We start from the raw sequence: 12,676 nt of genomic DNA, 5'->3' as shown, positions 1-12,676 counted from the left end.
TGGCCTCCAGCTCCTATTCAAAATAAACTGCATAAATGTATTAGGCCCTGGAGTGCTCCTGGAGTATATGCCCTGCATATTTTGATACTTATCCTTCTCTAATACACCTAATCCACATGATCAGCTAAGCAACATACTCCTTATGAGTCAATATGTGCATGTAAGAGCATGGGAAGCATTAAAATGTCCAGGACAGTATACACTGTATTACAACATTATGTTTGCAGAAAAATAAATCAAAGATAGCATGTTGGTAAGAGAGAACTATTAATATTAATATCATATTAAGACAATTATACTTCTACCTGTAATTCATTGAGTTTTTGGCAGCCTTCATTTTAAAAGTAGCATTTAATTTCATAATCAGAATTTATTCAGCACACAATTTAATTGCATATTCACTAATATAAATGCTTATAAAAGTTTTCAAGTTTAAAATATAAAGTATTCTTGAAATGGATTACATTACGTTTTTTCATGTTATGGACTTAAAGTAATGCTCTTCACTTTCCAAGAGGGTTGGTTTGATAACAGTAATGTAGATCTACACTGAGAAAAATAATGGTCCCAGAGTAAATTCTGCCTGAAACAGTGTTTAGTGTAATAAGACAGTTTATATGATAGAACCTTTGCATTAGCTTTACTGTTCTAAGCCCTTTAACCTGAATGGTTGGGAATTCATTGTTATTGGCATACAGCTGCTCTGCAAAATGTTCATTAACAGAAGAGAATCTCTTCATACAAGTGTGTTAGTCCTTGGCAGAATGTTAATAACTTATTGTTATGCATTTCTTAAAAGGAATATTTCATATGAAATTTGTTATAAGAAAATGGATCATGAGTCACCTGCAATCTAGACTTGAATAAAAATGGCCCCAAAATCAGTGGGCACTCATAAGCTGCACCATAGGGCATTTAATTTGTGTGTCATTTAGTTACATTAATTAATTACACATAATGATGCTCCAGGATCAGAACTGCCCTCCATACCGGTGAAAAAATAGCATACATATGCACTTTAAATTTCCACTTTTTAATTTGCACTTTATTATTACTAAATTATCCTCTTTTCATATCAGAATCAATTGTTTGAAATCGAGCGCACAGGCCACTTGACATTTCCCTCTATCAGACATTCATGTTCTGACTTGTATCTCAGCATGTTTGGTGGACATTTAATCATGAAAGCCAGATGAGTCTGAATCACCTGAGACTGAATCCCAGCCATGCTGCTATAAACCCCTGCAGATGTGTTTCCACAACAAGACCTTGTCATCTCCTTGTAGAACCCTATCATCACACCAGCTGATAACACATGAACTTTTCTGTATAGTTCTGGATAACCAACTTCTCATTTTCCTAACCTGATTTGGTCATGTAGCTTTCTCCTTTAAAACACCAGGAGGATTTGGTCATTTCCCTCCACACAGATCACTCAGGAGCTTGTTTATTTACTTCCACAGAAACCATTCAGGTACTTGTTCCATCCTTTTTCATTTGAAAAGTGTGCTGCAGTAGTTCACACTGAACTACTGCAACTTGGCCTGGCAACTCTTCTCCTGCATGCTATCAGAGCCCTTTAACTGATCCAGAATGCAGCTGCATTACTTATTATCAATCTCCCAAATTTGTCCACATCATCCAATTCCTGGCTCTCCTCCACTGGCTTCCTGTAGCTGCTCACATTAAATTGAAAACACTGATGCTTGGCTGCAAAACTAAAAACGGACCAGACCCCACCTGTCTAAAGGCAATGATTAAACCCTGTTCTGTACCTTCTGTAACTAAAGCAAAAATATAATTTCTAATACTAACTGATTGGTAATAGGGGTTTGGTTTAGTGGCTAATGGTATTCTTTGCTCAGGTGGTTATAGGGAAGGAGCTGGGTGTAGGGGTAAGACACACTGCTCCTCTGACCTGACCTACACTGAAAAAATGGTAATATGTGGTTGGTCAGATTTATGTAAAAATATTACGTTTCACATCAAAACGTGATTTAATTGCTTACACTAAATTTTATTAAAACAAGTTTCTAATTATGGGAGCATGGGGAACAACCTAAGGGCAAAATGTTATTACACATTGTCAAGCAGTGTGTGCTTCTAGTCACATTACCACATTTGCAAACAATGGTCTGCCGCTAGGTTTCAGAATATTTCGCCTGTGTTCTCAAGAAATCTGTGTCAAAAAGTGTTTTCAGGGCATGTAAGTAATTTTTTCGCATCACAGGTTTTTGTTGGTTACTGAGCTATGTGTGTAAATTACAGAATCCAACCTTATATGACATTAATCACCATCTTCTTGCCTACAATGTAGCACTGTTTTGAAACATGTGACAACCTCACATGTTAGCTGGGCTTCAGTACAACTTCCACACTGTGGGGTTAGTTGTTACACAGTGTTACAACTTATCTGCCTTTCATAAACCATGACAACAAGTTAATTCTCTCTTATATAAAATAAAATCAACAAATTGCTTGAAAGATTTTATTCACAGAATGAGACAACAAGTAAGAAAAATTCTTGTAAGTGGTGAAGATTTTGTTTCCTCTATCCCCGGGCAGCAAAGGGTGATGTGTGTCTTCTGTGAGGATAAACTGTGCACTGAAGGGTATAAACACTATATTTGTCATATTTGTGACGAAGCATAGAACTGTGTTGATCTGTTCCTTGTATTGTTAAAAACTCCTGTTTGTTTGTTTGTTTACCCTCATGGGGTAAGTTGTAGCACTGCATATCCCGTTACTTTCAGTAGAATTGTACATGAAAAGTAGGTGCTAGAAACAAAGTTCAAGTGTTCATTTGTACCAGAGAACTTAAATATTTATTAATTTATTAAGCGAAAATCAAAATGTGTTAGCTTGTGCCCTGCTCTCTCCTACTTGTTTCAAATTATGTACAGTGAATGTGATCAGTTCACTTAGTATTAACGTGATCCAGTTATGTTATGAAATCTCAAGGGAATGATGGCGCTGACTCAAAGAAAAACTGTAGTATTAAAATTAACTTAATTAAAACAATTGTGGTATAAAAATCAGTTCGAGTGAGCATGCAGGCTTTGAGTTTATTCAGGGCCTTGATATTACATGATCAAATCATGTTGGATTTATGAAAACAAATTGTGTTAATGTAACTCAATTCAATCACGTGGAACTGATGTACGCATGTGAATTAAGTAAATTCAATGAGATTTTTTTTCCAGTGTACTGTATCATAATATCATATCATTAATGTCAAAGACATTTTACTAAAGGAAAAGGGGACTGTTTTGAATTCAGTAATGCAACATGTAGTACAGTAACTCATGGTCAGTTAGATTTCATAACATCCCTGGATTTCATTCATTCATTCATTCATTCATCTTCACTAACCACTTTATCCTGATCAAGGTTGCAGTTGATCCATAGAACACTGGGCATGAGGTGGGAATAGACTCTGGATGGGATGCCAGTTAATCATAGGGCACCATGAACACACACACTGACACACTCATTCATATCTAGGGGCAACAGCGCAGTCAATCCACCTACAGGTATGTTTTTGGCAGATGGGAGGGAACCAGAAAACCTGGAGGAAACCCATGCAGACAGTGGGAGAGCATGTACAATTTCACACAGAGATGCTACTTGTTGCACCACCGTGCTGCCCTCTGGATCACATGTTCAGTCCCTTGTCACTAGCTACATCTAGTGCATTGCTTTATACCTTTTGCTGGCATGGTTTGGGCCCATTTTTCCTTGTAGAGAGAAGAATCATAGCAAAGCAATGTTATTTTGACCAGTCACCTGTATCCTATAATGAAATATTTCTATACTGAAGGGAGTGCTGTCTTCCAAGATGACACGCCCACATCCACAGGACATGAGGACTCAGTGAATGGTTTGATGAGTATAAAAATAATGTAAATCATATGCTATGCCCTTCACAGTAACCAGCTCTCAACCCAATTGAACACATATGAGAGATTTTGGATCGACATGCTAAACAGAGCTCTGCACCACTATTATCAAAAGACAAAATGAGGGAATATGTTTTAGGAGAATGGTCTTCAATCTTCCAGTACAGTTCCAAAGATTTGTAGGATATATGGAAAATAATACTGAAGCCTGTTGTGGAGGCGTCGTGATGGCCCAACACCTTATCCTGTTTTTCCCTTTGTTACCCGTCTATATATACACTGTTTTTCTTTGTTGCTTAGAAGTTGTAAATCGTCTGTACTAACCTTCCAGAACAATAAACCAGTTTTACAGAACTGAAAACACTTTGATGTTGATTCAGTTTGCAGTTCAAGTTTACTCAAAACTGTGTGGAGTGCAAAACACTACACACGGTGTTTAGTGTAAAAGCACAATAGTCACTGTGCAAACACTCATGCTGTCAGTGGTATACATGAATTTCCTGATATCATGTGCCCATGTACTACAACATTCTTCAGTTGAACAAACAAAATCTCTCAAAAACTGTTTTACTTAATTCTCCAACTGAGAAGGTCACAGAAGTGTGCAGTACAAATACAAAAAGGGAAAAGAAGAGTACTTAGGGCAAGAACCAGGAGAACTTACAAAAGAATAAGATACATAATGAAGAACAGATCATTTTCATATGTTTTACATATGGAACAATATAAGCAAAGAATTAATTCAATTAAATAAGTCCACATTACCCTCAGATCTTCCTTCCTTTCACTGAAAGCATGTTGTGCATTTTTGGTGTTTTGTGACAGACATATTGGGGAATATTTTGGCAAACTTTTAAGCCATGTGTCTGAAGTTTTTTCCCTGACTGTCATTTTTTCCTCATAATGGCATCAACAATATCAATAATTACATAATATTGTTTAGCAAATTATGTGTAAACAATTAAGAAAAGTTGCACCAGCTGAAGAGGCTGTAATTACAGGCCTGCTGTTTAATGCTAATTATAGACCAACAATTCTGCTCTTTTGCAATATGAAATGTAATCAGATTGGAAGAACAGCATGGACACACATAACTGAGCAGTGCCAAGCTTTTTACAAGATAAATACACTGTGGGGGAAAAAAGGGTTTGAGTTTACATGTTAGGTAATGTGTCTTTTAGATGTACAGTTGCTTTTTTATGATTGTACACACACCTTCGTTTCACCCTGACATAGGTTTCTCAATAACTAAAGTTCATGTGTCTTTTCCTTTAACTATTGGCACAAAACTCCTAACACTTTTTGGAAAACACTTCACACACAGACTCTCATTCATACCTAGGGGCAAATTAGTGAACCCAAACTGTCTGCTTTGGAGAGGGATAGGAAAGCCGAGAACCAGACACGTGGAGAATATGTGAAACTCCACACAGACAGTAACCAAGAGCTCGGGAAAGAAACTGCAGACCCTGGAGCTGTGAAGCTTCAACGCTACTCACAGCACCACTGTACTGATAATCTCTCCTTCCCCTTTAAGGAGCAATAAAATGTGTACATTCCCAAATCTGTGAAAAAACAAAGAACTTACCAGGACAAATACTACAGATCTTTACTCTACACTTATTTTTAAATCCAGATTGAAGCTCTACCTGTTCAAACTGGCTTTTAATAGTTTCTGTCACTAACCATACCATTTGTGACTATAGATGATTGAATTTTTAGTTAATACTTTTTGATTCTTTTACTATTTGAGTTGTTTTATTAATGCTGTCATTTATTAATTGTTGTACTTTTACCATCTTTTACCACTTATCTTCACTGTGATTCCTTGTTTTGCCTTTACATTTAATTTTTTTTTAAAAATCTTTTAGTTTATGTCATCCTTATACATATTGTTTATGATTGTGGATTGTTTTATTCTTTGACTAATTTTTTGATCTTTTATGTAATTTTTTGTGATTATTAAAGTCACACAAAGTAAGTTCATTCTGGGAAATAAAAAAGCCACACAATAGTTTAATGTATGAAATTATTACATCTGCCACTCTAATGATCTTCCATCTTCCAGTGTGCAGCTATAGAGGCTGAGAAAGAGGAGGCAGAAAAGGAGGAAGAGGAGGAGGATGTCTTTCTCTCAAGGAGACAAAGTGTCTCAAATGAAATGACTTTACTTGACCATGTCATTAACCATGACTAAAGTATGAGACAGGCAGAAGATTTTTTTCCAAACACTGGTGAAGAACTTTGCATGTGATCTAGACAAAATCCCTTGTTGTTGAATAGAAATGAGTCTTTTGTTCTTTCTTTATATGTAGACTGTAAGTATTTTTGGTTCACTTGAATGAATGTATGTATGTATGAATGAATGAATGAATGAATGAATGAAATTTAATTTCTTTAACATGAAAATAAACTCAAACATCTGATTGCATATCAGGCAAAAATGAGGCGTTCTTTGTCTCTCATAATCCAATTATGGTTGATTGCCATCTGAATTTCATTTGAGACTAAGACTTGCCAACTCCAGCTGTCCACTTGCAAGGTGTCTAGGTCCTTGCAATGTTGCCTGCTAGGTGTCTAGCTCTGTAGTTAGCCAACCCATAAACCATAAATAGAACTCAAAGCTTAATATAGTTATATCATCTTCTTTAACCTGCTAACTTGAAGCAGTATTAAAGAACACATTATGGCATCTTTTTTAAATGGAGTTGAAAAAGAGGTTTTCTCTGTGTATCTTTAGGTGAAGTGTGTTATTGTTCGTTAGGATGTTGAGTCTTACAAAGTGATTTATATACTAGCAAAAAGAGCAGAATAACCGTTTTGTGCAGTGTTTTGAAATGTGTACATGAATGAGTTAAAGCAAGTGGAAAATGTGTTCAGTTCTACAGAACTGGTTTACTCTTCTATGTTTGTACATTTGATCACACAGTATAGTCGACTGGGAAAACCTGTAGCCTAAACAATGAGTCTGTTTTGTCAGTAACTTGCAGACAGGTCATGCAGTTCTAATTAAGGCATTAAATCTTCAAAACATGTGGACCTCACTGCCTAAGGACTCACTTTCATAGTAGACTGAATTTTTGGGAATGCCCCCTCCCCATTTAAGTATCAAGGGGAGTTGAGGGAGTGCAATTTATGCTTAATGACGCATAAAACAAAGGTTTAAGTCTGTAGGCAAGTTAAAGTAATGGTATTGCAATAATTCAATTTGCTTATTGAATTGGCAGCCATCCTGAAAGATGGACAGGATGCAGTCAGATGGAGGTCAAATCACTGTAATGCTGAAGACTCATGTTTGAATACCCATACTATGTCAAACTATGTCTGACATGATCTTCTGTCAGATGTCAGTAGTGGCAAATTGTCATACAGCCCACTGTAGTTCACCATGGAACGTTATTGTTGCCCTTAACCAATAACTGGTTATATATCATAAAAAAAAAATACTATGCAATAAAGATCAAATTTGTTTAGAATTCTCATTCATTTATTCATTCATATTTAATAACTGGTCAGGGTCATGGGTGTAAGGCAGGTATACATCCCAGATAGGATACATGACCATCACAGGGCACCACACACACACACACACACACACACACATATTAAAAACTATGGATATTTTACAATAGCCAATCCACCTAATGGTATGTATTTGGGAGGGGGAAGGATATCAGAGAACCTGGAGGAAACCCACACACACAGGGGAGAACATGCAAAACACCACGTAAACAGCAACCCAAGCTCAGTAGCGAACTGGGGACCTCGAGCTGTTGACACTGCCCAACCAGGCAACAGCTTAATATTTTGTACAACGGATGTTACCTGCAGGTAATGGATGCTGTCAGATTTAATGGTCTCTCTTCAACAGTCTTAAAACACACTGCTTTTCCTTGTTTCCTAGTTTTCTAGTTTTCCTGCCTTTTTAGCAACTGATTTATTTCTGGATTGTTGTTTACCTCATTTACCTCATTATGTCTGATTAAATAAAAATTACATTTTAATGAATGCATGTTATCTTTTAGTCAATGTCTCATTTATGTAATTATTATGTATTATTAGATTATAGCTTATATTACTATATTTCATTTGAAAATCACTGAAGGTTCTAATTGCGATGGACTAGAGGACCATCAAGTTGTATTCCTGCCTGGTGCCCAGCGTTCCCAGGATAGGCTTCGTATCCACAGTGACGCTGACCAGGATAAATCAGTTACTAAAGGGGAATAAATGAATGAAAATTTTAAACAAATTGGATCTTTATTTTATAGTTTTCTATGTTATGGGTATATCAGCGTATTTCTTTTCCTAGTATAACAAAAAGAAAGATGCAAGAATGCAGGAAGTAGGGAGGCAAAGGGTATTACAGCACCCCAACTTTCAGAATCCCTTTAACTGCAACTGCAGACAACAGCAACAACAACAACAACAACAACTACAATAATAATAATAATAATAATAATAATAATAATAATAGGCTTACAAACTTTAAAATGAAGTATTTTGAGTAGAATCACTATGGTGTTCCTGTTATATGACAGCAATTTGCCAACTATTTTTAATTTATTAATGAACAAAACATCATGCTTTTTATTCATAGATACATTTAATTTTATGTCTCAAGACTTGAGTCTTCAGGACAGAGGAGTTTCTCTAGTTTTTCAGTAAGATGAAAAGCAGCACTATTTTGTTTCATTCATTTCAAGAGTGGATGGTGAAGGAGCCTCTCTTTTGTCTACCTTCTAGCTGCTATAAGGAAAGTTATTACAGGAACTAACTCCTGTCTTGGGAAACTTATTATTGATTATTGTTGCAATTATACAATACAATTATTACTGATTATTTCAACCATGCAGTGGTATAATTATTGTAATCAACACACAATCTCTGTTTAAAGAGAATATCTCTCACTGTCTGTTACTTCACTTTATCCAGGCAGATAAAAGCAGTGTCAATAACTGCCAATTGTTTTACCTAACCATTTTTTAAACTTTATTATTACTTGGTCTGCAACAATGTTTAGGTAGGTGGTACATGTCAAAGTAACATCCACATGAATGCCAGGACCCAAGGTTTCCCAGCAGAACATTGCCCAGAGCATCACACTGCCTCTGCTGGCTTGCCTTCTTTCCATAGTGCATCCTGGTGCCATCTCTTCCCCAGGTAAGTGATGCACACACACCCGGCCGTCTGTATGAGGTGCTTCATCTGACCAGGCCACTTTCTTCCATTACTCTATGCTCCAGTTCTGATGCTCATGTGCCCATTATAGGCACTTTCAGGGGTCAGAATGGGCATTCTGACCTGTCTGCGGCTACTGTACTGTGTGTTCTAACACCTTTCTATCATAGCCAGCATTAATTTTCTCAGCAATTTGTGCTACAGTAGCTCTTCTGTGGGATCGGACCAGATGGGCAAGCCTTCGCTCCCCACGTACATCGATGTCTTTCTTTACTTACTTTTGAACAGGATGATCACTGTTAATTATTATTTTGTTAAAAGATCTCATTTTTTCATTTAGTATTGCCCTTCAGAAGCTGCCTAAGATTTTTACATGTTTCCAAGAAGACAAAATAATAACAATTTACACAGATCATCCTGTTCAAAATTTGACACCCCCTGGCACTTTATGTATCATGTTGCCATGCTCAGCATCAGTGAATGTTTGCACCTTTTGTAATAGTTGTGTCTGAGTCCCTCAGTTGTCCTCAGTGTGAAAAGGTGGATCTCAACATCATATAGCCACTGTTGGAAAGGGGTCAAATATGCAGAAGATGCTGGAAAACCAAAGAATGTGCAGGATGTGGAGGATTTTTCTGAAGAACAGTGGGCAGTTTAACAGCTCAGGACAAACAAGGTCACTTATCATCCAGGTAACTACACACTGTATTAAGAATCAAGAGTATGTACATTTTTGAACTGGTTCATTTGTTCAGTTATTATTGTGTCTTGTGGACTATATATAAACATCTGCTGTGTGAAATAGCTTATTCAGGGCAAGTGGTAATTTATGACCCACTACACTATTTGTAACTTTTAAGAAAGTCAGTACTTCTACATTTTGGTATCTTTCAGAAGAAGAGTGCAGTGCCATTATACTTCAGGTGATCCTGAAGTTTGCCACATGACCCACAAATTGAGTTTTTTCATTAAGCAAACAAAATCATTCCAGAGGCAAATTCTTGCCTTGTAGTACTTCGCTTCCCAATACACACTCATTATGAAGTTTTCAAGAAATACATGAAAATGAATTCTGCATGCACTGACATTCGGTGTGGCATAACTAGTCAATCAATGTAGCAATTCATTCACATTGAAAAAAAAAAACCAACTATTAATTAATAGTGTTTTGTTTTATCAGGGAGTGCTCTTAAACACAATGTGCAAAGAATTTTAATAATTTGTCAAACTGACAACACAAGAATTTGCAAATTGGTAAAATAAATATGGACAATGAATGCAAGATTGAAATGAACTGTTATGACAATATGACAATTGGTTATGGTTAAAAATTTGTTCTAAATATAAAACTTGCATTGAAATATATCACTTGTTATTTCCTACCCCAGTACCAGCTGTACGTTTCAATTGACAACATGTTAAATATCTCCTTGCACATTCTTTTTGTCAGATATTGATAAAAATGTTAAGGTGACAAAGGTTGCAATTTCTGTACAATATGGCTGGCACTTCATCTTAAGAACTGAAATGTGATCGATAGCAGAGGCTGATGGACTGACTGAGATTGATTTGAGGTGGTTCAATAGTTACACTGGGGACCTGCCCATCATCACTAGCTGGAAACGATTCATTGTCATGCTCACTAGAAGTGAATATAATCTGTCCAGATTTCTATTGGTATTTGATTGTTTTTTTATATACAGAACATGGTAGTTCCATACTTCTGTGAAGTTCTGTTGTCTTCTGAATATCAGCAAGAAAAGTACGTGAAGGGAAAATTGTACCTGTCATCACAAAGGGCTTAATCTTCAAAAGTGTAGAACATGTGTCAACATGGACAGACTACCCTATAATGTAACTACAAAATTCATAAATAAGGCCACATCCAAGTTCTCACCAGCATGCTTGAATCTCACTCTAGCAGATACAGGCATGTTGCTTTGAGAAAATGAGATAGCACTGTGGTAGCAGGGTAACCGTTGCTGCAGTTCAGGCTGAATGTGTGCTTCAGTGCCACCATGAACCAAAAGGCCCCATCTCAAAAGAGAATACAAAGGAAATAGAACTAACAATGGCCAATAAACACTTATACTATGGATAAAACCAAATTAAGCCCACCAAAAGAAATTTACAATACCATTCAAACGTCATGTTTTTCAACTTTTTCAACCTTAAAGCAAACCTAAAAGATCCCAAGTGGTTAATACGATACACATTAACCATTGTACATACCATCACAACATTAATTTCATTTTTAACAAATACTTTTCATGATTCTTAAAAAAATAATTGTTAATAAATAGTTTGATTTATGCTATAAATATGCAAGTTAAACATAATCATGGGCCAAACATGAAGATTTATATTATATTCCATTTACCTCATGTCTGCCTCATGTCTTTTAGCCACAGACAAGGCAAGCTGCAAGGGTCACGGGGTCATGCAAGGGTTACTTTGCCTACATGCACTGAATGAACTTGTGACTAACCATGTGAGACACATGTCAGTATGCCATAAACTGTTGGGTAAGGCATATAATAGACTCATCTAGACACTGCACCACTCCACCTCCTCACAGTAGCTGTAGGGTTTGTCCAAATTATTCTCACACACTCTATACTGTAGAACCAGTAGTCCTTGTGCACACGACAAAGTTCTCATAATTTGAAATAATAAGTCAATGTTTTACACTACTGCAGGACCATTACATATATACATCTGACTGTACAATGATCATGCAAACTTTACTGATAATTTAATTATTAATCAATGTCTTCTTTGGCATATCTGTAACCTACAGACAACCTACATATAATTAGATACTGTACATACTCAGAGCTAAACATTTTTACAATTTAAAAACTACCTAATTTGCAAAAAATCCTTATTCCCAAAAAGACAGCTGAGTCTGCGCCAGGTTCAGGCCAAATGTAGCTCTGCATCAATCTTGCAAGGTGGAATGGGACCAGCATTTTCACAACACGACTCAAATCATTGATACAACAATTCATCAATGATACAACAATTCAACAATTCAACAATTCAAATCATACAACATTGAGTGCAACAGATAGGCATACCTTGTTGCCAGAATTTGGATACAGGACTTGAAGTCATCTTCAGTCATCAAGTTCTTCATTGGTATTTTCAGCCCACCTTTTCCTCCCTGAGTGAGTCTTTTATCTCGTAATATGATTAGTTGGTCTACCTCACCTACCTGAAACAAGGTAATAATCTACTAGGTCTACAATATCATATCAGGGTTTATATAACTACTATTATAGAAAACATAGGGTAATAATGTAAGTATGTATGCAGGCTATAATCTAATTCGTTTTACTTTTACATTTATAATTCATTTTAAGTGATGTATGTAAAAAAATCTTGAATACATTATCATTGCCCACTAATCATTTTAGATAAAACAATTAAAGCACAATAGTGTGCTGCCTTGCTCACTATTGGCTATACATAGACAAATATAACAGTTTAAGGATATAAATTAAAACAAAATCATCATTAATGAAACTTTCTCTGGGGTAGGAGAATGTTTCATTGTCCCTCACCCCCAACATTTGTATAAGTTCAGATATTAC

Source organism: Pangasianodon hypophthalmus, chromosome 10 (genome assembly GCF_027358585.1).
Source record: "Pangasianodon hypophthalmus isolate fPanHyp1 chromosome 10, fPanHyp1.pri, whole genome shotgun sequence".
NCBI classification, from domain to species: Eukaryota; Metazoa; Chordata; class Actinopteri; order Siluriformes; family Pangasiidae; genus Pangasianodon; species Pangasianodon hypophthalmus.
This window is presented reverse-complemented; position numbering follows the sequence as displayed.